Below are 14,612 nucleotides of genomic sequence, written 5' to 3'. Positions count from 1 at the left end.
CTAGCCATGCCCGGGACACCTTCAGGAAGGAGGTCAAGGGGTCATCTGGACAGGAAGTTCTCGGGTCACATCAAATGTTCCATGTCACAATCCCTTCATTGAACCTATTTCCAGGAAGTCGTCAGTCTCACGGGCAGGGTGGGGAGGGGCTTTCGGCGTAGGGGTCACAGGTTGGAGCCATCCAGCAGTCAGTCCTGCTGTTAAGTACACGTGGTAAAAAGCCCCAGCTGTAGGCACTGGCCACTCACTGCAGTTCCCAGCAGTCCCCTGACAGCCCAGCCCAGGAAAAACAAGTCATATTCCTGTTACCGGGGACTCTAGGGACAACCCAAGGATAGGGGGGTGGGCATCCAACAATAGACACCTTCCCTGGGTGGGAGTGGAAGACAGACATTATTACACTCCTGTCTGGGGGGGGGGGGGTGGGGAGGGTGACGAAATCATGAAAGGGTCCCGGGGGTTTCTAGGGGTTGAGTCACCAGGCAGCTACCTTGACCTTGGGACTGATCAGGCAGACAAAACCTTTGTGTCACACACTGAGAACTCCTCAGTATAGCTTTACCTCCTCCCACTACTGTCAAGCCCCTGACTCCCAGTCAGGCTATTGTGTGACAGAACATCTCCTAGGGAGACACACTAGCACTCCGGTAGGAACCTCACAACAGACCAAAGTACTGATACCAACGAGGTCCAACTTGATGCACCATGAGTTTTTGGGGGATTACTTACAGGAATATGAATGAGGAGCTAACAGGAGCAGAAATGACTCAAAGACAGCTGCATCCCCAAATCCCATCCCAGCAGGGGTGACAACTCACCAGTCTGGGAACCTGGAGCACCCTGCACGCCAGCAGGCAGCTCAACAGGTTGGAGGGTGTCCTTTCCAGGTGCCTCAAGTGGATCTAAACCTCTTACAGGCAGCTGGTCAGCTGAGAGTATTAATTGCAGCTTGGCTCTACTCTTCTGAGAGGGACTCTTGGCTAATAAAAGTAACAATAAGGGGCTGGAGAGATGGTGTAGTGGTTAAGAGCACTGACTGCTCTTCCAGAGGGATCCTGGTTCAATTCCCAGCAACCACAAGGCAGCTCACAATTGTCTGTAACTCCAGCTCCTGAGACCCAACACCCATGGCAAAACACCAATGTATGTGAAATAAAAATTTTAAAAAGTAACAATAAAATTTGCAATAAAGTAAACAATGAAGTTTACTATAGAGGGTGGGGACCTAGTGAATCTGCTAGGTTTCAGGGACTTCCTGAAGATCTTTTGAGTTGTTTACCTTCCTGTTCAAGGAGCTTCCCCGGAGGAAAGGATGTTTCAATCTCTGGGGAAACTGTTAAACAGCACAGGCCTGAAGAGAATCTGAAGATTATGAAGGTCACAGTGGAGGGCTGCCAGGGTAGGGAAGGACAGGCTGCTTTGAGTTCTCCTTTGCTTAGAAGTTTCTGGAGTTTCAGACAGGTCCTTCTAGCACTCTAGGATCCAGCTCAGTGACTACCTCCTCTTGGACAGACACCTTCCCTGTGAGGGTTAATGGGCTTGGAAACATAGGGCAGAGGATCAGAAAGTAACTGGGAAAGCAGAGGACAGTCACTGCTGGAGGGATGAGGAAGAGGGCCGGGAGAGCACAGGATTCATCTCTAGGGGCTCAGCAGGAGGCTGGCGCTCAGTGTCCTACATGAAGCTGTAGGGCATATCATCAGATGCGAGGAGAGAGTGTCTCCTATACAGGACAGAGGAAGCATCCAGAAGATTAACCTAGCTGTCTCTCCAAAATGAAGATGTGTGGTGGGAGGGGTCAGGCTAGCTGGCCATCTCACCTGGAGGCCTCAGCAGAGTGAGGAACCCTTACAGGAAGTAGCCCTGCAGCAGGGCAGCAGGGGATGGTGGGAAAGTCAGCTGGAGGTCAGCATGAGCTTATGGACCCTGACTCACAGAGCCCTCAGTGTGTGCTCCAGGGTTGGCTGCCGGAGCCATACTGTGGCTGCTGTAGAGTCAACATTACCAGTTCCATCTAGAGAGGTTCCCACCAGAATGCTTCTCCCAACAGCTCACCTCCTGCCCAAACTTGATATCTGATGTCTTCAACTTTGCAATCTTTTCTGGGGGCTGTGGGGGGATTTTGCCTATCACTTCAGACCACCACCACCACCACCATGGCAAAGCTGAGTCCAGCTAACAGTGTCCAGGCCCTGAGGTCTGCTCTGTCTTTCTAGAAGGATGACCGCATCGAACGTCCAGTTGATAGGTGGTATAAACTCTCATAGCCTACAGACTCAGGGAGCCAGTCCAGGTGGGATGCCTCAGCATCCCTGCCTGAGGCACAGCTTGACAGCAGGCATTCAACTTCCAGAGTAAGCCTAGGACCTAGTTCTAGCCAGTGAGTGACCCAGCAAGCAAGCTCCCAACAGCTTCCAGTCAGAGCTTGCTGTTCCTGTCCTCTCAGAAGCCAACGGCTGATGAGTCAGTCATGGGCACAGAGGGAAAGATGGCTTCATGTAGTAACCACAAACATGAAAGGGGGTATCTCTGCTGCCTCAGGAAAGGCTGCTGCCACACACAGCACAGCCTTTAGATCTGTAGGCTCTAACATGGATGGGTCCTAGAGACCCGCTCGGCCACATCCATGCATATTCATGTCCGTTTTCAGCCCAGGTAGCAAGGCCTGGCCAGTTCCTCTTCTCAGGATGATCTGTGAGTGCTACGGAAGCCATGTGTCTGCTGTGGGGCAGGAGGTGTGGGCTGGAACCACATGGCCCTGGAGGAAAACCCTGGGAAGAGCAACTAGGCTGCCTCCTGGGTGGTGGCTGGGGCTGCAGCTGGTCCTGCGTCTTTCATCTCCAGATGCCTGGGCCTCTGTCCCCACATGGTGCCCAGAAGGTTCCAAGGGCTGCCCTTGCTAGAAGCTGCCGGTGGCAGTGTTGACAGCAGGGGACTCTGCTGCTCAGAACCCTTGAAGCTTGTGGATTTCAGTTTTCACCACACCCGTCCCTGCCCTCAAAGTCCTGAACATCCTTTTAAGGGGTGTTTATTAACTGGGGATGGGGAAGAGGGCAGTCCGCGGGTGGGGGAAGGGCGATGGGGACCTATGAGCAGGGACTGCTCTTTACCAAAGGAGCCCATTCTGGTGGCTCCTGGTGGACACACTTGGGCTACTGAGTATCTGTCAGGTTGATTGGTTCTGGCATCAGGCTGCTTGAAAAGATGGTGTCTTTTCCTGGTCGCAATGAAGATCACGTGCCTGCAAAGCTCCTTGTGCCTATAAGAGGTGCCGTTTCCAATGTTCACAGCGTTCACATGCTTCTACAGACCCTGTAACTATTGCTGGGGGTCACCTGTGCCTGGGAAGAATTTGAGTGTGGAGGAGGGCTCAGAAGGTGTACGACCACCAGTCAAAACTCAGTTTAAAAACTCAGGTGTCCACTGCCAGAGTAGCGTCTTGCCACATGCCCCACCTGGCTGGTCACTGCAGATACACCCTGAGGTCTCAGGGGCTTCTGGGCCAGCTGGACCCTTCCCTGCTGCATATTCCTCCAGGAGACAGAGCAGAGGGCCAGTAGTTCAGCCCCTTCCAGAGTCTAAAGGCCAGGACTAGACTAAACCAAACCCGAGAGCACTCTCGGATCAGCCAAGTCTCCCCTCTGGGATCTCAGTGGTTCCTTCTACGTGTCCTGGGCCGGAGAGACAAGAGAGTCAGCCATCACCTCTCCTGCATTCTCACAAGTTACCCTGCAAACACACACACACACGAGGGAGGGGTGGGGGGAGTCTGCGGAGGGATGGAAGAAGCCTACCCTAGTTGTGGTTCTGACGCTGTGACCTGGATCAGAAACTTACACAGTCTGGCAACATAGACACCGAGTGCTGTGGCCCAGGTGACCTCGGCCGCCCCTGTAATGACCCCTGTGAGCTGTTCGATGCTGTGTCCCTTAGTAACCCTCCATCTCTTCCCCATTCTCACCCAGGCCCGGGAGCAAAGAGCTGGGAGAAACCAGATTTGATGCGTGGATGAGTGCGTGGATGGAAATGAGTGCGTGGTCTCTCTCCACCCTCCTTCTCAGCCTCTAATCCCCTTCCCATCCGCATCCCAGGGCCTGGCTAGGGGGCAGAGCCCAGGTGTTTTTCATTAAGAGTTTTATTGCAGATTCTCAGGCTCCAGCCAAGGAAGGCTGAGAGAAGCCTAATCCTGTGCCCCACCCCCCCCCCCAGCCGAGCCCCCACACAGCAGGAGTTAGGTTACCGAGCAGAAGTCTGTCCTCTCCCGGCCCTGCGCCCTCTGGATAGGTCATCCAAGCCCTTCCCTTCCCCTGTCTTTCCTACTGCAGCAGCTAGACCAGGACATCCCCTTAAGGAAAAAAACTGATTATTCCTGGCCCTCATTTAAAATTCACTGGAGACTGCCACTCATCCCTCTTGATTTTTTTGTTTTGTTTTGTCTTTTGTTTTTTGTTTTTCAAGACAGGGTTTCTCTGTGTAGCCTTTTGCACCTTTCCTGGGACTCACTTGGTAGCCCAGGCTGGCCTGGAACTCACAGAGATCCGCCTGCCTCTGCCTCCCGAGTGCTGGGATTAAAGGCGTGTGCCGCCACCGCCCGGCTTGATTTTTTTTTTTTTAATATGGCCTCTGCTTTATAGTTCTTGTCAATATTATTACCACCGTGGTCCGTTTCGAAGCACTGATGAAAGTCTCTGAACTTGGGTACGCAATCAGCTCTCATTAGTCAATAGGAGTTCAGCATCATCCTCTCCCTGTACCTCCTTCACCGGCCCCTGGTTTCCCTCCAACCCCAGCCTCCATCACTTCCCCGCCCCTGACACAAACTCAGTATACTGAGTGGCTCCTAAGTGTCACTGGCATTTGCCTAGACCACCCTGTCCCCTGCCCGGCCAACTCCTTCAAGAGCTTGGAATTCAGATGCTTCCTCCACTGTTAAGACTTCTCCAAGCACGTGCTGAAAGGCATGCTCATCAGCTCTGCCTGCAACACTGCTTTTGGACCTCTCTGTGGGTTAGTAATGCATGGAGGTCCTTGCCGTGGGACTATGGACTCCTTTTCTGTTCACGCATGAATCTTGGGCCCTGACCTAGAAGAGGTCAGTGACTGTACCAAAAGAGCGAGCTGCAGAAAACAGCCCTAGGGGACGATCTCCCTTTGGACCCAGGACCATCGTCTAAGTTTCCCTAACATTTTGGCCAGCATCCTCAGAACTTGCGCTGCCCATAGTCCCCCTACTGGGAGGACATGGCCCCCAGGCTCTGGTGTGAGCTATGCCACTGGCATAGATAGGGGCACAGAGATGCCGAGGTGGGGAAGAAATGAGCAGCCATCTTCCTCCTGGCTCGTTGGTTCCTTGCAGGACTTGTTACCGTCATGGACTGAGGCAGCTTACAGGCCCATTCTCCAGGCCATCCTTTCCCATGCTTTGGAATAGCCCCAGGCTTGGCAGGGGGAGGGGGGCTGAAGCTAGAAGAACAGCCCCTCCACCTGTCCAGATAGCCTTTGTAACTCTGAATGGGTAAATGCCACCATTTATGGGGTGGCGGCAGAGAGCCCACAGCAAACTGCTCGGCAGTTTACAAACATTACCTTCATTTATGCCTGACAGACCTAATGAGGAGCTGAGAGCTGTCTGGCCCCATTTCCCAGACAAGAAAATCGAGGTTCTGAAGAGTTTATAGTCAGGCAGCAATGGAATGGGGTCTAAGCCCCAAACCCTGCTCCTGTATTACCCTTCTCCTCTAACACAGGAGGGTGGGTGTGTCTGGAGTCAGTGGTTTCTAGGCATGGAAGTAATGCTAGCTCTCATTTGGAGAGTTCTAGATCCTGGTGGGTAGCAATTAGCAGGAAAGCACATTTGCCTGTCCATTTCAACAGTCTCGGCTAAACCTGAGGAAAGGCACCCAGGTCCTTGGGTTTCCAAAGAGAAAGTGGAGGCTGAGTCAGGCAGAAGGCTCTGCTGTATAGGTCCTCTGCTAGTGTGGCAGAGCTCACCTGGGCACCCCGGGGCTGCCATCCGGCACAGGTGAGGATGGAGGTTGTAAGGGTAAGGCTAAGAAACACATCTGCAGTAGGGCTCTGCCCAGCATTCCCTCCCCTGTCCCCACTGTGGGCAGCCTTGTGCAAAGTTTCCCCTTTCCACACACACTTCCTTTTCCTCCTCTGTACGATGGGAATTAGACCATCACTCTGGGCAACCCTAGAGTGTCTCTGAGACTATGAGAGACTATGATGGTTGTCTAACAGTCCTAGCTGCCCTGGAACTCGCTTTGTAGACCAGGCTGGCCTTGAAGTCACAAAGATCCGCCTGCCTCTGCCTCCCGAGTGCTGGGATTAAAGGCGTGCGCCGCCACCGCCACTACCTGGCCATAGTTTGTGTCTTTACCACTATGGTTTGATGTAGACCTATTCTGTTCCCCAAACTTCTCCATGCTCTTGGTGGTCAGCCATCTCCACCCTCAGATCTTGCTGTCCCCAAAGTTTTGACATAGGTTTCCAGATATGGGTAAAATCTCTGTTAGACAGAGAAACCCTGTCTCAAAGAACCAAAAAAAAAAAAAAAAAATTATGGAGTAGGGGCAGGTTTACTGTCCATAAAATATACTTTATATACTTTTATTTTATTTTATTTTATTTTATTTTATTTTATTTTATTTTATTTTATTTTATTTTATTTTACTTGAGACAGGGTCTCAGTACAAAGAGCAGGCTGACCTCAAACTCAGAGGTCTGAGTGCCTCTGCCTCTGAATGCTGGGACTAAAGACGTGAGCCACCATTAACGTACTTAATATGTTTTGTTTTTTTTTTAGGGGGGAAATTACACCTCCTTTGTCTTTTTTCTCATCTTTTTTCTTGGCAATGCTGTTGCTCAAACTTAGGGTCTCATACATATGGAGCAAGCATTCTTCCACTAAATTCCAGGCCAACCCCTGCTTCTCCCCATCATCATGTAATAGATAAATACAAACTATACAAAGAAGTTTAACCAAAAACGAGAGGGAATTTTAAATAAGTTAATTTAAAAAAAAAAAAGAATTTATGACTTTCAGCATACCTAGGAGATATTGCAAATTCAATGCCACACCCCCAATAAAGTAAATATCAAAATAAAAACAGAATTTCACTTTGTGGGGGTGTTTTCTAAGTGTTTCCTTCCGGAGTTTGCATGGAGAAGGGTCTGAAGGTCAGAAGCCAACTAACCCTCTCACCAACCCTCTTCACCACCCAACTCAGTGTCCTCAGCTCCAAGGGACACTATTTCCCTTCCTGGGGATTGAACGGCTCAACTCCAAGAAGACATCATATGTGGGTCAGTGTATTACTATGTGTGGAAACCCTGGAATTTTGGGCTTGTTGACACGGCTTAGGGAACCACAATAGTTAAAGTCGGGAGGGACCTGGGAACTGTCCCCTTTCTTCTTCCCCTGTCCCCTGTCAGTCCCACACAATCAGAGGAGAGACATGGCACAGATGACCAGGTCTGTGGTTAACTAGCGGGGTGGCTTACACACAGGGCACATGTCCCGGTTTGTCACTCGCTGGGTTTACTAGGGCAGGGCAGTAGGCAACAGAACCAAAAGAGCCCTGGACTCTTACGCCAAAACAACTCAACCTACTGACCGGTCCTTCCTCACTGCTTTCATCAATAGCTCCTAAAGCCATCCCCAGATCCTTCTCTGTTGCCACTGATTGCCCCAGGCCACCGTAGCCCTCCAAGGACCTCTGAGTCCCCTGGCACTGTAGCAGCGGGGCTTCCTGAAGACCAAGGCTCCACATGCTAATTTTTCCAGTGCCTTAGATGTTTGAGAACCCAGGACCCATCCATAAGGAAAAGCAAAAGGCTGATGAGGAAAAGTGAGTCCCGAGGTGAAAAACTGGATTTCCTGGGAAGGGGGAGAAAGAATAGACAAAAGAAACACAAAGGTGCCAGGCGGTGGTGGTGCACGCCTTTCATCCCAGCACTCGGGAGGCAGAGGCAGGTGGATCTTTGTGAGTTCGAAGCCAGCCTGGTCTACAGAGGGAGTTCCAGGAAAGGCGCAAAGCTACACAGAGAAACCCTGTCTCCAAAAACCAAAAAGAAAAGAAAAGAAAAGAAACACAAAGGCTGCCACGATAGCTCAGTGGGTAGAGTACCTCAAGCTTGAGCATCTGAGTGGATCCTCAGGACATAGCCATCTATAATTGCAGATGGCAGGACACAGACACAGGAGCAAGCTGGATAGCTACACTAGACAAATCAGTGAGTTCTTGATTCAAGTGAGAGACCCTGCCTCAAAATATAAGTTGAAGTACACACACATACACACACACACACACACACACACACACACACACACACACACACGATAGTGAACAAGGGCGAACCACCTGTCAACCTCTGTCCTCCACATATATGTGCACAGATACCTGTACACACATCCAGACCCACACACACACATTTGAACATGCATATATAATGCATGCACACTATACCACACACACACACACACACACACACACACACACACACACACACAGAGAGAGAGAAACATAGTGGGAAAAGTGTGACGAGAGTCCTCACTTCATTTGCCATGAAACAAATTTTAATGACAAGAACCTCGATGCCGTCTCCACCCAGATGGGACCATTTGATAAGGTGTGGCTGGCGATGTATCTGAGACTCTTGTTGCCCTCTGGGTGCAGCGACAGATGTGAAATACTGATTCCTTTTTTAGAAGAGAAGCGTGAAGAACGTCCCCTTCTGCCCATCCAGGACCCCTGGCTGGAAGGGTTCCTCAAGTACGTGTGTGTATTCACGGTAGTTCAGGAGGCTGTATGCAGTACTGCCTACAGACAGCAGCAGCTGCCTGCTACCCAGACATCCACCGCGAGAAAGAGTTGGGGTGGCTTCGGGCTATCTGCCTCACTGAGTGGACTCCGGAACCATTATGAGGACAGGGCAGAGCTGTCTGCAGGTGCTGGCATGCTGAAGGAAACCACACAGATCTCCCATGTAGAGAGCCGGCCACTCGTGCAAGTTTTAAAAGCACAGACTAGCCCTCATAGGCAAATGCATGGAAAAAGTATTCTGGAAATGTACCCTGGAACCCCATTAAAGGAAGTTGCCTTTGGCCTGAGCCACAGGTGGCGAGGAAGAGTTCGCTTGCGTTTTGCACTTTCTCACTCTGTTTGGATTTCTAGTCACATGCCCACAAGTATTTTTAACTTTTCAAATGTCATCATGAAGCATCTAGATGGTGGGACCGAGATAAGGTTAGTTCTGTCTCCATCCATTCCCCTTCCTCCCTCCCTCTCCTCCTCCTCCTCTTCTTCTCTCCCACTCCTCTCTCATACTTCGGATTAAACCTAAGGCCTGCTGCATGTTAGACAAGCACCAGACCACTGAGCTACATCCTTAGCTTCCTTCCCCCTGCCTCCCTCCTTCCCTTTCTTCCTTCCTCCCTCCCTCCCTCTCTTCTTTTCTCCCTCCATCTCTCCCTCCGTCCCTCTGTCCCTCTGTCCCTCTGTCCCTCTGTCCCTCTCTTCCCTTTTTCCATCCTTCCTTCCTGAACAAACAGTCACCAAGTTACCTAGGCTGACTTCGAACCTGCAGTTCACCTTTTGGTCTCACCTTTTGGAATAACTGGCATTATAGGCTTGTGACACCATGCTCGGTTAGTTTTATCATCTATACTTTTCTATATTAAAAAAAAAATGACTCAAAAATCAATGTGTTTAAATGTCTTGCACCAATCACATACCTTCTCTGCCCTGGAGAGAAAGTCCACAAGACTCTCAAACTGGTATCAAGGGAGGTTCCCTGTCTGTCTTTTCTCCTGTTTCTCCTCCCTAGACTCCTGGTTGCAAACCTAGCCGATCCCATCAACTCCCTAAGAAGCTGGGCATTGGTGACTCGGGGCCTTTGCTCATGATGTGCTGTCCCATACTCCCTCCCAGATAGTCCCTGCACGCTTCCATTCTCTTTCCACAGCTTGACTCGGGGTACATCCCGTGCTTGCCCCCAGGGACAGAATGGCCCTCTGCCCAGTCCCTGGCCTCTTTCTCAGGGCCACCATGCTCTTCCTGTGATATCACGGCTCCCCACTGACTGGCCTCTCTCACTCCCTTACACCAGCCTGGAAAACAGGGTCAGGCCCAGCACCCAGCCTGGCATGGAGGAGGCTTTGTCCACCTGGATTGGTGGAGCTGACTGGTGACTGAACACTAAAAATGGAGGGCTGACACCCAGGCCATCCCTAGCACCAGCCTCTTTGCAAGGTGGCATTTGCTTCCCCTGTCCTAGACAGGGCAGTCTGGAAGGGCAGACAAAGCAGCCTGCAGCAGACCGTCTGCTCGACTCCAAACTGGCTTTGATTTCCTCTTCTGTGGGTGCCAAGTCCCTGAACAAATATTTTCCTGGAGTGGAGGAATGACTTAGCTCTCAGCTTTAAGTGCTGGAAACGACGTCTGGGGAAGGCAGGTTCCAGGAAGCAGGGAAATAGCGGGGCCAGGTCGCTGCTGGGGGAGGAGGGGTCACCGGGGCTGCCCTCTGGGTGGTGCCCACCATCCCATAATTGAAAAAGGAGTCTGCTCCACAGAGCCCATCAGACCTCCAGACGAGCAGCTGGTTTGCTTGGCATGCAACCGTGGCTAGCTTTGCCCTGGGCCTCTCCATCCATAAATTAGAATCCTCTGGGATTCTGAAGGAAATGCCCAACATGTGGGCTCCCCTGTTTCTACTGAAAAGGCTACAGTGGAACTTGAAGAAGCTAATTAGAGTCTCAGAAGCCCTTTGATAATAAGTTTCTTTTCTTCATGTGACTTTCCGATGGCAGAATCCATACCTAGAGCACACTCACCTAAGTGCGTGACTGATGGTTTATTTACATAGATCTTCGCCCTTCTAATCACCACCCACATCAAACCAGAGAATATTTCCTGCATCCTAGAAGGTTCCTTTGTGTTCCTGCCTCGTCCATACCACACCCCTGACCAGAGGGCCCCACTGGTTTCTATCATGGTCAGTTAGCCTCCTATAGCTGGAACTATGCAAGCCAGTTCCTTTGCTTCTGGCTTCATGCAGTTAATAAGTTGCCTGTGTTGTGAGTACCTTAGCACTTTGGTTCCTTGGTCATTGCCAAATAATATTTCTTTGTATGAATATGCCACTAGTTACTTTTCTACGTTCCTGCTGATAAGACATTTACTCCTGTGTCTGGTGTATGATGGCTATAGATGCTAGGAGCATCCTCACACATATCTTTTGACAGACACCTGCTTTAATTTTACTGGAGCCACAGAGGGGTGAATGTCCTCAACAGTTACTACCATGCAAGTCTCCCAATGCTCATGCAAATTGCACGCTCTGTGACAGCCCAGCACTCCAGTCCCTTCCTCTCCCCTCCAACACCATTGCGTCTTTTATATCTAGATGGGTGGAGGGGGCTACCTTGTGTCATTCATTCATTTCTAAGAGTTGTTGGACTTTCAGAGCCAGACAGCAGCCTAGCTAGACATGGTGAACACTCTAAAGCCTGCGAGAGTGTAGAGGCTCAGACTCTTGCACAACAGACATCTGCCTTCAAGGAGCACCCAGGGCAGCAGACATCTTAGCAAGAGATGTGTGAAAGGAAGAGTGACCGGGGAGTAAGTGGGCAGGATTTATGTGCCCCTTCTGACTTGAAGGTGAGCAATCATTCAATAGAACAGCTGAGGACCTGATTGGGGCAATTCCATCCTATGAGTGTTCATGGCCGAGGGTAGGTACCTAGGGAGGCGGATGCTATGGTGTTGGGTAATAAAGGAGGGGGAAGGGAGAAAGCCAGAAGGTTTTGCCACACCCAGGTGGCGATAGAAGAGCCTGAAACTCTGCAGCTTTATGGTCGGGGAAGCCAAAGTATTTTCTAAATCCCTCTAGGCCCCTGGCTCAGGACCACTTCCCAGCTCCAGGGACCAGGAGCTGCTCTGAAGCAGCCCATCACGCTTTGTGAGCCGAGCTGGACAAAAGGAACATGGATGGTCTGAGAGGTACAGGTGGCTGGGATACCGCTGAAGTGACCATGACTTCTGAGTGTTGTAGAATATTAGTTTAAGGTGTGTTACTTTTGTTTCGGTTGCCTTTGTTTAACTCTGTGAAGCTGTGTTACTGGGCCTGTCTAGAACACCTGATGGTCTAATCAAGAACTGAACGGTCAATAGCAAAGCAGGGGAAACGGTAGGCTGGGCTGGCAGGCAGAGAATATAAAAAGGAGCAAGAGGAGGAGGAGGCCTCCAGGGTCCAGCCACCCAGCTAGCCATGGAGTAAAAGATTTACAGAAGCAAGAGAATGGGAAAAAGCCCAGAGGTAAAATGTAGATGGAACAGTGTCAGAAAAGCTGGCTAGCAACAAGCCAAGCTAAGGCTGAGCATTTATAATTAAGAATAAGTCTCCATGTGAGATTTATTTGGGAGCTAGGTGGCAGGCCCCCCAAAAGAAAAGAGCAAAACCAAACAACACTGAGCCTCTACATTTTGCTGGCTTGCATGGGCTTCCTATTCTGCCAGGTGGTTGTCCTGGGACCAACCACCATCAGTGCTTCACCCAAGAGAGGCCTCAAGATTGCTCACCTCAAGGGCTGCTGTCCTCTCTCCTCGCCAAGACCATTCGCTCAGAAGGCAGGCTTATCTCACACCTTTGCCGCTGGGCTCCCTTCAGGATCACAAGGGAGAGCAAGAGCATCCAGGAGCATGCTTCAGAAATCCCAATAGTCCTCTGCCTCTATGTCTCAACCCAGGCCCTCCGTGCTCCCTTACCCATCTGCAAGGTCTTCTCTTCCCCTGGCTATCACTCCACTGTAGCCCTGCTCCTTCTGCATCTGCTTCGGCCAACATGGAGCCTCGGGAACCCTGTCTTTGGCTGAGGTGCACCTTCTGCCTCTATGCCAGAGGCCACTTACCCTTCGCTCCTCTAGAACTGGTCCAAGGGCCACCGAGACCAATGAGCTCCAGTGACCCTGATGCTGAGCTGGATAAATGTCCCTGTCCTTCCAATCCCCACTAGCCTCCACAGAACTCTGCCATGGACACCTCTGTCCTTCTCTTTGTCTGCCATCCCTGAGAGCCGAAGGAGAGAGGTCTGGAATCTTCATTCAGAATGTGACTTCCAGAGCCAAACCCCAGAGGCAAGCAAGACCCAGACTGCAATTCAAACAGAAACCAGCTGTGAATTAAGAACACGACACTGCTAAGCCACACTCAGCATGTCACTCAGAAGAACCCTCAGAGGGGAATTCTGTGACTCCTACTTCCTACGCAGAACCCTAGCACACACATACCAGTGGCAGGAGCTGAAGACAAAGTCACAGCAATGTGCCCAGTGGCTCCCCGCAGAGAAGAAGAGAATCTGGAAAAAGTGGAGGGGGGAGATAATGGAGCACAGGACAGCGAGCCGGAGTGAGGCGGGGACAGACAGATCGTAGACTGCCTGAGGACCCTAAAGTGATATGTAAAGGACTCCACGTCTTAGCTTCTTTCTGGAGGTCTTGGGTAGAATATAAATTAGTAAAATAGACGGAGATCCAGGCAGCCATGTCCATCACCGTTTTTACTACCCAGTCCAGGGGCTGGAGAAAAGCCAGTATTCTTATTTTCGTGTTTAAGGAACAAATGAATGACCTAAGGGGATGTTTTTGTGGTCAGTATTGGTGACGAAAGCTAGGGGCCTTGCTTATGCCAGATAAGCAAGTGTGTTACCTCTGAGCTCTATATCCTCAGCCCTCTTGACACTTAAAATTTTTAAGTTCTGAAACCAGGCAGTGGTGGTGGCGCCCACCTTTAATCCCAGCACTCGGGAGGCAGAGGTAGGTGGATCTCTGTGAGTTCGAGGCCAGCTTGGGCTACCAAGTGAGTTCCAGGAAAGTCGCAAAGCTACACAGAGAAACCCTGTCTCGAAAAACCAAAATAAATAAAAAATAAAAAAAATTTTTTTTTTAAATTTCTGAAGAAACTATGATGGTACCCTACTAGCGTTCATGGTCCTGGATAGTAGGTACTCTGCATTCTACTGGAGGAAAAAAAAAGGAATCATCATTATTTCATTATTACCCAGCTACAAATCCTGTGACCCACAACAGCAACCTGTCTGCCAAACATACTGGTGCAGTAGTGGTACAAATGTTATGGGAATAACCAACCACTTAAGCCTCATGAGACAGAACCTATACCTGACACAGCTGAAGTGACTAGAGAGGTTGTGGATCCTAGGAACAAACCTACATTATTATTCCGTTAAAGAACATAGCAATCAAATGACTCCTAACGACATATTGCTATATCCCATAGATCAGTGCACCACCCAGCCATCATCAAGGAAGTGGCTCCTTGCAGCATATTGTAATTAAGACACCCACAACTGGACAATATGCAGAGGGGGAGACTTTGGAGCACCCAGCCCTAAATGGGATCTCTTTATTAGACCCCTTCCCTCTCCTCAAGGCTCAGAGATCTACTCAGAAGAGGAAACAGAAAGAATGTAAGAGCCAGAGATGGTGGATGACTCCAAGGAAAATGGCCTCTTTCAGACATAACAGGGTTGATACACATAGGAACTCAGAGTCTTGACAGCACACACAAGACCTGCACAAGTTTAAGCCAGAC

Source organism: Onychomys torridus, chromosome 21 (genome assembly GCF_903995425.1).
Source record: "Onychomys torridus chromosome 21, mOncTor1.1, whole genome shotgun sequence".
NCBI lineage: Eukaryota > Metazoa > Chordata > Mammalia > Rodentia > Cricetidae > Onychomys > Onychomys torridus.
This window is presented reverse-complemented; position numbering follows the sequence as displayed.